Source organism: Oryx dammah, unplaced genomic scaffold, assembly GCF_014754425.2.
Source record: "Oryx dammah isolate SB20612 unplaced genomic scaffold, SCBI_Odam_1.1 HiC_scaffold_25, whole genome shotgun sequence".
NCBI classification, from domain to species: Eukaryota; Metazoa; Chordata; class Mammalia; order Artiodactyla; family Bovidae; genus Oryx; species Oryx dammah.
In genome coordinates this window covers 47086653-47102589 of record NW_024070209.1, presented here as the reverse complement: position 1 = coordinate 47102589, position 15937 = coordinate 47086653, and the positions used below count along the sequence as shown (strand labels likewise).

At 46.5% G+C, this 15937-nt stretch overlaps 1 pseudogene; it reads left to right on the top strand.

The window, feature by feature from the left end:
- Window positions 1–14500: 14500 nt before the first annotated feature.
- LOC120851476 lies at window positions 14501–15116 on the top strand (annotated as a pseudogene).
- The last annotated feature ends 821 nt before the right edge of the window (window positions 15117–15937 follow it).

Below are 15937 nucleotides of genomic sequence, written 5' to 3'. Positions count from 1 at the left end.
CAGTTGCTACATATACATAAGTCATGTCCAACTCTTTGAGACCCTATGAACTGTAGCCCTCCAGGCTCCTCTGCCTCCACTATCTACTGGAGCTTGCTCAAATTCACATCCATTGAGTCAATGATGCTATCTAACCATCTCATCCTCTGCCATGCCCTTCTTCTTTTGCCTTCAGTCTTTCCCAGCATCAGGGTCTTTTCCTATGAGTCAGCTCTTCGCATCAGGTGGCCAGAATATTGGAGCTTCTGCTTTAGCATCTGTCCTTCCAATGAATATTCAGGGTTGATTTCCTTTAGGATTTCCTTTGATCTCCTTGCAGTCCAAGGGACCCTCAAGAGTCTCCAACACCACAGTTTGAAAGCATCAATTTTTCAGTGCTCAGCCTTCATTATCCAACTCTCACATCCAACTCTCACCACTGGAAAAACCATAGCTTTGACTATATGGACATTTGTTGGCAAAGTGATGTCTCTGCTTTTTAATATGCTGTCTAGGTTTGTCATAACTTTCCTTCCAAGGAGCAAGCACCTTTTAATTTCATGGTGGGCTCAGCCTCTTGTAAAGCATGTTCCAGACACTGGCCTCTTCAGTCCTGACAAGGACTGAATGAGAAAGTACCACTATGGGCTCCATTCTAGAGATGAGGAAATGAAGCTCAGAGAGGTTAAGTAATTTGCCTAAGGCCACCCAGTCGGTGAGTCCTGGAGGAAGGATGTGAGGCTGAGTGCAGGGTTTGTGAGTGTAACCTCAGAGCTAGATCAGGAGAGGAGCTCTGGGCCTGATGGCTCCCATGTTCTTTTCAAATCAGAGTCTGTGGACTAGATGGGGTGAGGGCCATGTCTGAGGGTGGAGGAGAAGAGAAGGGCCATCACTAGAAGGGCCCTCTGGAGGGGGTGGTGGTGGTGCACAGAGCCAGAGCCTTTGCAGGGAGCTCTCCTCTGGCTCAGGCTCCAGCTTGGAGCTGGGTTCCTCCTAGGGATGCCTGGAGCTGGTGCCTGCTGAGTGGAGTGGCTGTGGTCGTGGGTCCAGAGGGAGGTGAGAATCATTCAGTGGGATTGTCAGCCGCTGGCCGGGAGGCCCAGCCTAGTGGCTCCCACTGGAAAGACTCAGATGGAGCTTTTGCTGAGTTTTCTGTGTCCCCAAATAAACAAAGGGTGAGCAGCACAGGGAGGGCTGGACCACTGGCTTCCTGGAAGGAGGAGAGGGCCCCCTTCTCTGTCCTGCTCATGGCCTTTGCCCAGGAAAGCATTTTCCCAGAATTCCTTTTTAGGCCCTACCCATCGGTTAATAAATGAATAACATTCCACAACCCTGGCATCTCCTAGGTGCCTGCTGGGCAAATGCTGAGGGCCAGTGTGCTGGCTCCCTAACAAGTGCTGCGGAGAGAAAAGGTAGGAAAAGATGCGGCGGGGGTCAACTTATGGAGAAGGGTAAAGTTTGTGGGAGCCCGCAGGGGCTGTCCCAAGGCTGTGAGGTCTGGTTACTGGTTCTCCACGGCAAGAGACCAGGCGAACTCCTGCAGCCTCCTCCTCCTCCACCTGCCCTGACCTGTGTCACAGTGACTAGTTTAGGGCCTGCTCCCCAATTACTAAAACATTCCTTAAGGGCTGCTGTCAAGTATCCCATAAGCCAGGACCTGGCCTCCACTCCTGAATAGAGCTTCATACTCAGTGTATAGAACAGAACAGGCAGGGGGCTCTGCAGGGCCCAGAGGAGGAAAGATGACTAAGCTGGAGAGGGTGGGGTGGGGTGAAGAAGGCTGGGCTGGGTCTCCAAGGGTCTGATGCTCCTAGACTCAGGACTATCTCCTTCTACTCAATGGTTTAGCCATCAAAGTACCTGCCTGTTCAGTCGTGTCCAATTCTTTGCAACCCCATGAACTGTAGCCCACCAGGCTCCTCTGTCCATGGAATTTCCCAGGCAAGAATAATGGAGCGGGTTGCCATTTCCTACTCTAGGGGCTCTTCCCAATCCAGGGATTGAACCTGCATCTCTTGCGTCTCCTGCTTTGGCAGGCAGATCTTTACCACTGCACCACTTGGGAAGAAGCCTCAGCCATCACAGAGATCTATTACAAGAAGGTGAGGGACCTCCTGTTGTAGCGAAAGAATCTGTGTACTTGCTCCTCGGGGAGGGGACCTCCTTCCCACTGAATGAATGCGCAGAACCTAAGTCACCAAGGCCAAGGTCCTGTAGAGTGTACAGAGCCAAGAACTGAGGCCCGGCTCTGGCTGGTCCGGTCAGGGTGAAGCCCCTGGAGTCTCCTTGATGTGGCCGCTAGGGGGACCTACTGAGCTCCAGCTTGGTCTCCTGTCTCCGGGATCAGTCTTCCACCATCCCTGAGCCAGACCTCATCCCGAGGCAGGGACAGCGCTAACTTGTAAAACCCACGCAATTTAGGTCTTGAGCGTTCAGAACAGTCAAGACCCAGCTCTGGGCAACGCCCCTGAAAATGCAGGTCCTTGCGAGCTGCATTCTCGCCCCCTTCCCCTGTCCCCCTCAACCTCTGGACCAATTTGTTGTTCAGTTGCTAAGTCGCGTCCAACTTTTTGAGACCTCATGGAATGAAGCACGCCAGGTTTCCCTGTCCTTCGCCATCGCTGGACCAAAGAGCCCTCCAAATTCTTCTCCAAGTCTGGAATGAGCCCAACAGATTATTCACATGGCCAGCTGAGGGCAGCAGAACACACCCAAAGTCTCTTTCCTTCCGAATATGATTGACATCTCCCCACCCAGCCCCAGCCCCACCCCCACACCCCACAGGCAAGCAGGTCTGACTTTGTTCTCTAGAAATTAGTGCTCCGAAGGTCAGAGGGGTGATGGGCCCCAGAGGTTTTTATTTTTAGCTCATTGCTTCTCAAATTTAATATTGGGAGCTCCCTCTTTTAAGTTAAATATGTATATAATGTGTTTGTGTTTGTGTGTATCACATATACTTCCAATATTGTCTCACATAGTTTTTCTTTTGTAATCATGCTACTAAAACATATGCAGAGGTAAAACTGCCAATGAATCTGTTATACTGATAACGCCCATACAACGAGAAACAGAAATAAACACTCCAGTTAAAGGAGAACAAATCCACAAACAAAATCAATAAAATTCAAAGTAATCCCATTGATGTATGTGCACTCAAATCTCTGGTGTCCTGTTACGGGGGCACTGCACTCCTTAGACAGGATTGTTATCTCTCCTTTAGGGTATTTACCTCCCTTTTGTGGTGGAATATCTTCCTCCTCCATCACTTTTTGTATATTACACATGGGAACACATCTCAAGCACAGTCCTTTGTGATGTCATATAACCTTATATCTGTCTGCCTCTCCTTACTGGTTTGTGATAATTGAAGTGATTTGTTGTTTGCAATTGTAAATACAGGTACAAATGCAGACTGTAAAATTATGTGTTGACTTACTTTTAAGGGGGCTGGACAGATGGTGCAGAAAATGCCTTTAAAAAATTATCAAATGAAATCACACACCCACAAATATACTACTGATCAAGAATTCTTAAACGGCAAGAATATTTACTCTTTGGTATTACTTACATGTGAAGTCTAAAAATGGATACAAATGAATGTATATACAAAACAGAAACAGAATCACAGACACAGAGAACAAATGAGTGGTTACCACAGGGGAGTGGGAAGGCAGAGGGAAAAACTAGGGGTATGGATTAAGAGATACAAACTGCTTTGTGTAAAACAGATACACAATAAGGATAAATTGTGTAGCACAGGGATTTATAGTCATTATCTTGTAATAAATTTTAATGGCATACAGTCTGTGAAATTAAAAGACGCTTACTCCTTGGAAGAAAAGTTATGACCAACCTAGATAGCATATTCAAAAGCAGAGACATTACTTTGCCGACTAAGTTCTGTCTAGTCAAGGCTATGGTTTTTCCTGTGGTCATGTATGGATGTGAGAGTTGGACTGTGAAGAAAGCTGAGCGCTGAAGAATTGATGCTTTTGAGCTGTGGTGTTGGAGAAGACTCTTGAGAGTCCCTTGGACTGCAAGGAGATCCAACCAGTCCATTCTGAAGGAGATCAGCCCTGGGATTTCTTTGGAAGGAATGATGCTAAAGCTGAAACTCCAGTACTTTGGCCACCTCATGTGAAGAGTTGACTCATTGGAAAAGACTCTGATGCTGGGAGGGATTGGGGACAGGAGGAGAAGGGGACAACAGAGGATGAGATGGCTGGATGGCATCATGGACTTGATGGACGTGAGTCTGAGTGAACTCCGGGAGATGGCGATGGACAGGGAGGCCTGGCGTGCTGCGATTCATGGGGTCGCAAAGAGTCGGACACGACTGAGCGACTGAACTGAACTGAACTGAGCACCTGACCTGACCTGAAGGCTGTGAAAATACTGAATTATTATGCTGTATGCACGCATGTTTAGTCACGTCTGATATTTTGTGACGCTATGGACTGTATAGCTTGCCAGGCTCCTCTTTGCTTGGGATTTTCCAGGCAAGAACACTGGATTGGGTGCCATTTCCTCCTCTGGAGGATCTTCCCAGCCCGGGAATCAAACCTGGGTCTCTGGTGTCTCCTGCGTCCCCTTTGTGGACAGGCAGATTCTTTACCACCGAGCCGCATGGGGAGCCCCCACTACACTGTATACATGAAGCTAACATAATATTGGTAAATCAATAATACTTTAATTAAAAAATAAATAAAAATTTAAAAGAATGCAGGTCTGGAGACCTGTTTGACAAACATCTTCTCCTCTCCCCCAACCCTTGCTTTTTACAGATGAATGAACAGGTTCAGAAAGGAGAGTTGACTTAGCTAAGGTCACACAGCTAATTAAATAAAAAAAGCTTGATAACTCTGAGTCTCTCTCACTTTGCAAAGCAATACTTCCTGTTATGGGTTGGACCCAAGGAAAGGAGTTTGGGGAATTCTCCTGGCAATCTTGATTCCAGCTTGTGCTTTATCCAGCCCAGCGTTTCTCATGATGCACTCTGCATATAAATTAAATAAGCAGGGTGACAATATACAGCCTTCATGTACTCCTTTTCCTATTTGGAACCAGTCTGTTGTTCCATGTCCAGTTCTAACTGTTGCTTCTTGACCTGCATACAGATTTCTCAGGAGGCAGGTCAGGTGGTCTGGTATTTCCATCTCTTCAACAATTTTCCACAGTTTGTTGTGATCCCCACAATCAAAGGCTTTGGCATAGTCAACAAAGCAGAAGTAGATGTTTTTCTGGAACTCTCTTGCTTTTTGAATGATCCAGCGGATGTTCACAGTTTGATCTCTGGTTCCTCTGCCTTTCGTAAATCCAGCTTGAATATCTGGAAGTTCACAGTTCATGTACTGTTGAAGCCTGGCTTGGAGAATTTTGAGCATTACTTTGCTAATGTGTGAGATGAGTGCAATTGTGTGGTAGTTTGAACATTCTTTGGCATTACCTTTCTTTGGGATTGGAATGAAAACTTTTGGAATGATCTTTTCCAGTCCTGTGGCCAAAGCTATTTTCCAAATTTGCTGGCATATTGAGTGTAGCATATTACATGTACTTAAAAGTATTTTGGTAACTGTCTCTCAGTGTAATTGGTTTCCTTTTTATCCCATGTATTTTATGTTGTGTGTTTAAAAATAGGCTGTTCTAGAAATTCACGCACAAGAGAATTACTCTATATTTGTGGAAACCCTGTAAAGTTTTGATTTCTTGAGCATCAGTTATAAATCAGGCACATTCTGGGTTCTATACAGTACATTATTGCTTAATCTTACAACAGTGAGTTGGAGGTTATCATTCCCCTTTTATACATGAGGAATCTGAGGCTCAGAGAGGTGTCTAATATCACTCACTTCACAAAATATAATATGTCCAGTACTGCTGCTGCTGCTGCTAAGTCACTTCAGTCATGTCCGACTCCGTGTGACCCCATAGACGGCAGCCCACCAGGCTCCCCCATCCCGGGGATTCTCCAGGCAAGAACACTGGAGTGGGTTGCCATTTCCTCCTCCAATGCATGAAAGTGAAAAGTGAAAGTGCAGTCGCTCAGTCGTGTCCGACTGTTCTCTACCCCATGGACTGCAGCCTATCAGGCCGTCCATGGGATTTTCCAGGCAAGAGGACTGGAGTGGGGTGCCATTGCCTTCTCCAATGTCCAGTACTATAACAGATATATTGTCTAGTACTGTAAAAGACCCTGATGCTGGGAAAGATTGAGGGCAGGAGGAGAAGGGGATGACAGAGGATGAGATGATTGGATGGCATCACCTACTCAGTAGACTTGAGTTTGAGCAAACTCTGGGAGACAATGGAAGGACAGGGAAGCCTGGTGTGCTGCAGTCTATGAGTTCCCAAAGAATCAGACACAACTTAGCGACTGAACAACGACGACCATAATGGAAATAGAGACAAATGAGGGTAACACAGTATCTGGTTTTGTTCACTACTGTATCCCCCATGCCTGGCACTGCCTAGATGCTCAGTGGATGTCTGTTGAATGATGAGAAGACATCAAGCAGCCCTGCCAGAGGTGGGATAGGAAATGCTTCAAAGGAAAAATGAGAGTTAAGATGAGCCCTGGGACTTGGGGAAATGCAAGCTGATATAAAGCAATCATGGTCCTCCATTCCCCATGCCAATTTCACAAAGGGCTAGTCACCTGACTTTTGCCTGTGAGATGCAAGGGAAAGCTCATCCAGGACTGGCTCTGCTTCTTGATGTTGGAATGGGAGGTGGGGACGCTCGGAGCCACTGCAGCCACTTTGCCCTCATGAGGGTGGCAGAGTAGAAAGGAGACAGGGTCCTTGGCCCTCAGAGGTGCTGTGAACCTCTAGGGTGAACAGCTCAGCTTCCCACCTCTGGATTTCTGGTTAGAGGAGGTAACAAGGCTGACTATATTTAAATCCACTTTAGTTGAGTTTATGTACTTTGTGGCTAAAGGCATCCTAAAGAGAAGGTGTTTGTGAAAAGAAATGTGTCGGGAAAGACTTCCATGTTCTTCTAAGAATCTTGTGGTTTATCCCTAGAGGTGGTGATGTGTGTGTGTGTGTGTGTGTGGGGGGTGTTATGTGATTAAATGATTGGAAGAAAGGACTGAAATGGTGTGATTTATGTCTAGAAAGCATAATTTGGAAGTGGTGTGGGGGATAGGAGAGTGCAAATGTTTAATAAAATGGTGCAAAGATGGTAAATAAGCAAAGGATAGGGGTCTTGTTGTGCTTTCATCTTGAGGAAAAAAGAGAAGTGGAGTAAGTAGCATGTTGAAATTGGAAATTTATGGTAGAACTCAACTTCCAGGGAACCCACCATGGAGTGGATCCAATCTTGCAGACCTCAGAGAGGACAGGTTGTGGGGAGGATGCTCAGGATGGTGACCTGAGGTCTTGCCAGGACCAGGCCATCAGCATCATCACTGAAAGGGTCAGTCTGTTTATTTGCTCATGGATCAGTTGTTAGGACTCAGCACTTTCACTGACATGACCCAGGTGCAATCCCTGGTCCAGGAACTAAGATCCCACCAAAAAAAAAAAAAGAGAGAGAGAAAGAGAAGATACAAAAGAAAGGGTCAGTCTGCCCATTGCCATTTAGTATCAGGAATCTTCAGTTCTAGTCTACATAATTCTTTGAAAATTGGCAGGGCTTCCCAGGGGCTTCCCTGGTAGCTCAACTGGTAAAGAATCCACCTGCAATGCAGGAAATCACAGTTTGATTCCTGTGTCAGGAAGATCCCCTGGACAAGGGATAGGCTACCCACTCCAGTATTTTTGGGTTTTCCTAGTGGCTCAGATGGTAAAGAATGCGCCTGCAACGTGGGAGACCTGGGTTCAATCCTAGAAATGCAAGAGATTCAGGTTTGATGCCTGGGTTGGGAAAATCCCCTGTAGGAAATGGCAACCCACTCCAGTATTCTTGCCTGGACTATTCCATGGACAGAGGAGCCTGGGGGGCTACAGTCTGTAGGATCGCAGAGTCAGACACAACTGAGCATGCGCGCGCGCGCGCACACACACACACACACACACACACAATCTTTCAATGATGTTTTAAAGTTTTTTTTATTTTATTTTTGGCTGTGCTGGGTCTTCATCATGGCCTGTGGGCTTTCTTCGATTGTGGCACTTGGGCTTCGGTGCCCTGTGGCATGTGGAATCTTATTTCCTCGACCAAGGGTTGAACATGTGTCCCTTGCATTGAAAGGTGAATTCTTAACCACTGGACCACCAAGGAAGTTCCTCTTTCTACAATTTAAGTGGTTCCTCTTGATGTGACAGAATACACCTTCCCTTTTTTTAGATAAACGAAAACTTGCTGTGTTTGGGTGTGTCGATGTGTGTATAATTGACTCAAGGAGTTGGACCAGATTGTTCCAGGCATCCAAGCCGATCCTAGGGACAGAAGTGGTCCTTGCAGTGGACGTGGGAGTGGCCTGGGAGTCAGGAGTCCCCCTTCCTGCTCCTGTTTCTGCCGTTGTCCAGCTGGCGGTCTCGGATGTATCTCATCCCCTCTTGGCTCTGTGCGTGGTGGGTTTGGTCCTCTCTCCCTGCCCCCAGTTCCTACACTCTGTGTTCCTTCCCAGCCTCCATGTCCCTCCATCGGGCTGCATCTTTTACTCTCATTGATCCTTCATGGGGAGAGGATGGAATTCCTCAGATTAAAAAGTTGTCCTCAGTGTCTGGTTTGGTATCAGCAGCCAAGTGAATGTACAGCATTTATAAAGTCCCTACTATGTGCTCAGTACCATGCAAGGCATGAGGAGGCATCCAGAAGAAGAAGGTTGACCCCACTCTCCAGTAGTTGTCCATACACACACACACACACACACACACACACACGCTTCCCCACACTGGATGGATATTTGTATGTTAAAGTCCTAAACCTCAGGACCTGAGAGTGTAACTGTATCTGAAGACAGGGTGTTTAAAGAAGTAAAGTTAAAATGAAGTTATTAGGGTGGGCTCTAGTCCACCATGGCTGGTGTATTTATAAGGAGAGGAGATAAGGACACAGACATGTACAGAAGGAAGATGACATGGAGACACAGAGTAAACATGATCTTCAAGCCAATGAGACAGATCCTGCCCCCGTGGTCCTCAGACAGAGCCAACCTTGTGGACATCTTATCTCAAACTCCCAGTGTTCAGAGCCATGAAACACAGTTTCTCTTGTTTAAGCCACTCAGTTTGTTGTCCTTAGTTATGGTCCCAACATATACCTTAGTATACCTTTCAAAGGGGCTTCCCAGGTGAGTCATTAGGTCAAGAATCTACCTGCAGTGCAGGAGACGTGGGTTTGATGCCTGGATTGGGATGATCCCCTGGAGGAGGACACGACAACCCACTCCAGTATTCTTGCCTGGAGAACCCCATGGACAGAGGAGCCTGGCAACCTACAGTTCATGGGGTCACAAAGAGTCAGACACCTTTTAAGATATATATATATATATATATATGTATATGTATATTTATTTATTTATTTGGCTGCACCAGGTCTTGGACTGCAAGGAGATCAAACCAGTCCTAAAAGAAATCGACCCTGCATATTCATTGGAATGACTGATGCTGAAGCTGAAGCTCCAGTACTTTGGCCACCTGATGCGAAGAACTGACTCATTAAAAAAGACCCTGATGCCGCAAAGATTGAAGGCAGGAGGAGAAGGGGGTGACAGAGGACAAGATGGTTGGATGGCATCACCAACTCAATGGGCATGAGTTTGAGCAAGCTGTGGGAGATGGTGAAGGACATGGAAGCCTGGTGTGCTGCAGTCCCTGGGGGGGCGCAAAGAGTTGGACGGGACTGAGTGACCGAACAACAAAAGGTCTTAGCTGCGGCACGTGGGATCTTCATTCTTCATCACAGCATATGAGATCTTTAGCTGTGGTGTGTGGGCTCTGTCTCCCTGACAAGGGATCAAACCCAGGCTTCTTGTCTCGGGAGCTCAGAGGCTTACCCACTGCACCACCAGGGAAGTCCCAAAATACCTGTTAAAATACATATAAATATAGCATCCCCCTATGTTCAAGTAAACTCTACGTTCCTCTAAGATACACATGTTTCGTCTGTGGGCTAAGTCCACCCACTTGGAAAGTCATGGGCTTGCACTCATTCATTCATTCATTCTTCCAATACATTAAAAATATATATTTATTTATTTGGCTGAACTGGGTCTTAGTTGCAGCATGCGGGATCTTACTTTTGGAATGTGGGATCTAGTTCCCTGACCAGGGATTGAACCCAGGACCCCTGCATAGGGAGCAAAGAGTCTTAGCCACTTAGCCACCAGGGAAATCCCCATCTGATACATTTTTAAGGAGTGCTGGTTATAAGCTAAGTATGGGCTTAAGCATGGGTTTAGACATGCAGATATAACAGATAAAGTACCTGCTCCTCTGGAACTTTCATTTGGGGGAGGGCAGGGGGTAACCCACTCCGGTATTCTTGCCTGGAGAATCCCATGGATGGAGAAGCCTGGTAGGCTACAGTCCCCGGGGTCGCAAAGAGTCGGACACAACTGAGCGACTTCACTTACTTACTTAGGGGGCAGGCAATAGAGGAATAAATAAATAAGCAAGGTAAGTCCAGAGTATGACAAGGCTGCAAAGGAAAGTGAACAGAGAGGGTGAAGATGTGATGGAGATTGGAGGAGCAGGGCTGGTTTTGGTGGGGTGGTCAGCAGACGGTCTCTGAGCCACCCCAGCTGTGAGGACTAGATATCCTAGCCAGAGAACATTTCAGGGAGAAGTCACAGCTAGAGGAAGGGCTTAGGGTTGGGGCATGCTTGAGTGGTTGAGAATCCCCAAGAAGATAAGTATCGTGGCCAGGTCTGTAAGAGGACAATGGGATGGAATGAGCTTCTGAGCCCAGGGGGACCCCATCATGCAGACCCTAGGAGTCCCCAAGAGAGCTTGAAATGAAATGGTTTAACTTGTATCCTTAAAAGATCAGTCTGGAGCATATGATCCAGGAATTCTGCTTATGGGTACGTAACTCAAAGAATAGGTTTTTCCTGGTGGCTCAGCAGTAAAGAATCTGCCTGCAGTGTTGGAGACATAGGAGATGCGGGTTTGATCCCTGGGTGGGGAAAATCCCCTAGAGGAGGAAATGGCGACCCATTCCAATGCTTTTGCCTGGGAAGTCCCATAGATAGAGGAATCTGGTGGGCTACTGTCGACGGGGTCGCGGAAGAGTTAGACACGACTTAGAGACTAAACAACAACAAGATCAAAGAACTGAAAGCAGAGACTTGAATAAATATTTGTACACCCATATTCATAGTAACATTATGCACAGTAGCCAAGACATGAAAACAACTCAAGTGTCCATCAAGAGATGAATAAGTAGGGACTTCCCTGGTGGTCCAGTGGTTAAGACACAGAGCTGCCCCACCCTGCCAGGGGCATGGGTTTGACCCCTGGTCAGGGAGCTAAGATACCTCATGCCATGCAGCATGGCCAAAAGACAATAATAATTTTTTAAAAAAAGACCCCATAAAAGAGATGAACGGGTAAACAAATGGTATATCCATATATTATCCAGGCTTAAAAAGAAAAGAAATTTTGACGTTTGCTACAACATGAATAAATTCTTGAAGATATTACTCTGAGTGAAAGAGCCAGACACAAAAGGACAAACACCATATGATTCCACTTAGATGAGGTACTTAGAATAGCAAATTTATAGAGACAGAAAGAGACAGGTGGTTGCACGGGCTCAGGGGAGGGGTGGGTGGAATGGGGAATTAATTAATGGGTAGAGAACTTTCAGTTTGGGATGATGAAAATTTTGCGGAGGCGGATGGTAGTGATAGTTACACAAGACTGTGGAGGTACTTAATGCCATTGAACTGGACACTTGAAAATGATTAAAAGGGCAAATTTTATGTTATGTGTATTTTAACACAAATTTTATGTTATTATTATTTTTGTTTTGGCTGCACTGGGTCTTTGCTGCCACAAGCGGGGGCTTCTCTCTCACTGTGATGCGTGATCTCAGTTGCCCCACGGCAAGTGGGATCCTCGTTCCCCAACCAGGGATCAAACCTCAGTCCCCTGTGTTGGAAGGCAGATTCTTAACTGCTGGTGGGGAGTGGTTAAAATCACAAGTTTTAGAAACCAGTCTGGTTGCAGCTCAAGATGGGGGAGCAGACGGGAAGAAAGTGGGCAGGCAGCCCAGACCACTTCCCCATCTCTCTGAACCGTACCAGGCTGGCTCCAGGTTTCCCGCTCCAAAACCTTCCTGAGACCCAGTGCCATAGACACTGAGCCTGGGTCCAAGGCTCCCCACATAGGGATCACACTGAGACCTGGCCTTTTGTGTTGCATTGTTGCGGTGGTGGGAGGCTGTGGGGAGGTTCGGGGGAGGAGGGAAGGGGTGTGGCCTGAGCCACCAGCTGCTGCTCAGACCCCTCACAGCCTCCCAGGAATTCCTTCTTCGGCCCATGGAGCTGCCTGGGCAGGCCCGCATTCGGGAATCACCCTGCCTTGAAAAAAAAAAGATGAGCGAGTGAGAAAAGCAGAACAATTAAAATCTTAGTGTATGAATAATTACATTTTAAAAATCCCCACATTTTTTTTACATCAAAAAGAATTCTGTAATCTGAGGTTTAATTTGTAGATTTAGTGGCATTTGGCAGGTTAAAAGTAGGTGCTGTGAAGTGAGTAAGCATGGGATTTGGGGCTGGAAGCAAAGAATGAGAGAATCTGCTGGGCCAGAAATCCTGGCTTTGAGCTGCCTCAGAGATTTGCGGCCTGACTTCCTCTGCCCACAGCCACCCTGGACTACATCCTCTTGGGAGAGGAAGGTAGAGAGCAGAGGAGGAGAGGAATGAAGCCCTCTAGGCCCCTTCCTTCTTCTAAAGAGCTTTATTGTATGTTTATTTTTTAAAATAATTATTTGTTCATTGCAAAAAAAAAAAAAAAAGAAAATTCTGGACTTCCCTGGTGGTCCAGTGGTTAAGAATCTGCTTGCCAATGCCAGGGACACAGGTTCAATCCCTAGTCTGGGAAGATTCCTCATGCTGCAGAGCAACTAAGTCCGTGTGCCACAACCCTTGAGCCCGCATGCTGCCACCACTGAAGGGTGCTCAGGCACCCTAGTGTCCATGCTCTTCAACAAGAGAAGCCATTGCAATGAGAAGCCTGTGAGCTGCAACTAGAGAACACCCAGGTGCAGCAACGAAGACCTACAGAACCAAAAATAAATAAATAAATTTTAAAAAATTTGGAAAATATAGGGGGAAAAAAAGCAAAGATCATCTGTAGTTTCACTGTCTGAAGGTAGCAAGAGTATATTTTCCTCTTCTCTAAGATAGTGTGAAAAGACCAGGGAAGCCTGGTGTGATGCAGTTCATGGGATCGCAGAATTGGACATGACTTAGCAGCTGAACAAAAACAATGTGGGAAAAATCCTTTGGCCAACTGGATTGGACTTCACGAGGTGCATGACTATTATCCTCACCCCTCTCTACTTGTTCTTTCTCTCTTCTCTTCTGGAAGTCTCCCTTTTTTTTTTCTTCCCAGTGAAAACCCAAACAAAACAGGAGCCTTGACATACGAAAGTCAGGTAGGAAGACTTGGGTTCAAGAACCTTTCCAACAGAGGTGCTGGAGGAGCAGCCTAAAGGAAGGGGCTCCAAGCTGGCGATCCTGGTTAGGGGAGGGTTGCAGCTGGGTGGCCAACAGAAGGGTTATTCTAGGGTGGCCTTTTCAGAGGAAGGGAAGGGAAAGATGCAGGCGAGGGTGGTATTTATCCTCTGTCTCAACTAGGCATTGGTTATAGGCTAGCCCCAGAAAGAGGGAAATTGGTGAGGTGATGCCCTTTCACTGAGATAATTTCTGCTTAAACTTAGGGTTCAGGGTGTCTGTAGTAGAGCTCCCAACAGCTGGGGTGTAGACTATATGCCCTTCAGTCCTGCAGGGTGTGTGTATGAGAGAAATAGTGACGGCCAGACAGCCAGGGTGACAGACTGGATTGCTAGAGCTCACCAAGGCCAAAGTCTAAAAGCAGTACAAGGCAGAGAGCAAATGTTTGGGCACCAAGGAGGAAAAGGGGGATAGGATGAGTTGGGAGATTGAGAAAGAAGTATAGGTACTAATGATACTATGTATAAAACAGATAACTAATAAGAACCTACTGGAGAGCACAGGGATCTCTACTCAATGCTTTGTTGTGGCCTGAATGGGAAGGAAATCCCCCACAGAGGGGATAATGTGTACCTAGAGCTGATTTGCTTTGCTGTAAGCAGAAACTAACACAAGATTGTGAAGCAACTATGTGCTGTATTGTGCTTAGTCTCTCAGTCGTGTCTGACTCTTTGTGACCCCGTGGACTGTAGCCCTCCAGGCTCCTCTGTCCATGGGGATTCTCCAGGCAAGAATACTGGAGGCGGTAGCCTATCTCTGCTCCAGGGGGACTTCTCAACCCAGGAATCCAACCAGGGTCTCCTGCATTGCAGGTGATTCTTTACCATCTGAGCTACCTGGGAAGCCCTAAAGCGACTATACTCCAATAAAACACACACACACAAAAATCCAAACAGTACAAGACAGTTACTCCCTGGAGAAACCTTACCAGTGGCCTCTGTGAAGACAAACGCAGGAAGGAGACACTAGCTGGGTTGTCCTGAAGCTCACATGGAGAGGAGGAAAGCCACTTTAGGGTACACCATCTGCGGTGGAACTGCCACCGTGATGCAGATTTTCGTGAAGACCCTGACAGGGAAGAGCATCTCTCTCAAGGTCAAGCCCTTGGATACAATAGAAAATGTAAAGGCCAAGATCCAGGATAAGGAAGGTGTTCCTCCTGACCAGCAAAGACTGATCGTTGCTGGCAAGCAACTGGAAGATGGATGTCTTTGACCAACTACAACATTCAAAAGGAGTCCACTCTTCATCTTGTGCTGAGACGTCGCGGTGGAGCTAAGAGAAGGAAGAAGTCTCATGGCACTCCCAAGAAGAATAGGCATAAGAGAAAAAAGGTTGAGCTGAAATACTAAAGGTGGAGGAGAATGGCAGAATCAATTGCCTTCACTGGGAGTGTCCTTCAGATGAATAATGTGCTGAAGCTTTTATGACCAGTCACTTTGACAGACACTATTATGGCAAATGTTGTCTGACCTATTGTTTCAACAAACCAGAAGACAAGTAATTGCATACAGGTTAATAAAATACATGAATAATGAACTAACAAAACAAAACAGAGAGAAGCAAAGCCACGGGCAATCTGGCAGTTTGGCAGAATAGGACAGGCAGTTTTAAAGAGACATGAAGGCAAAATCCAGAGTGCTAACAAAACAAGGTCTTCCCGAGGAAGCCAAAGCTGCCAGCCCCACAGCCTGGAGTTCCTTCGTGGTCCAGTGGTTAAGAATTCACATGCCAGTGCAGGTGACATGGGTTCAATCCCTGGTCTGGGAAGATTCCATACGCAGTGAGGCAACAAATCCTGGGTGCAGAAACTACTGAAGCCCACGCACCCTGGAGCCCATGCTCCACAACAAGAGAAGCCCCTGCAATGGGAAACCCTCGCTCCAAAACTAGAGAGTATCCCCTGCTCTCCATAGCTAGAGAAAGCCCGCACACAGCGATGAAGACCCAGCACAGTCAAAAATAAATAAATAAAAAACAAATCGATTTTAAAAAAACACTTGAAAAAAGTCGGTTGTTGAATACCAAACACCAATGGAGGCTGTGTTAGATGTCATATGTGTACAATTAGGTAAAGTTTCCTGTCATCCTTCAATAAGGTTCAGCATTTTTGAAAAACATATTATCACATGCTATTATCAATGGCACCTATGTAAATGCATCCAGTATTTTTTTTTTAAGTAGATATATTAGAGAAAAAACAGAAAAGATTCAGGGAACTGCTCTATTGATACAGTTATTAAGGGTCCAGTGATTTCAGCCATGGTGAGGCTAACTCTCCCAAGCAAAGGATAACTTGTTCCATCTCGAATTCCTACTACTGAG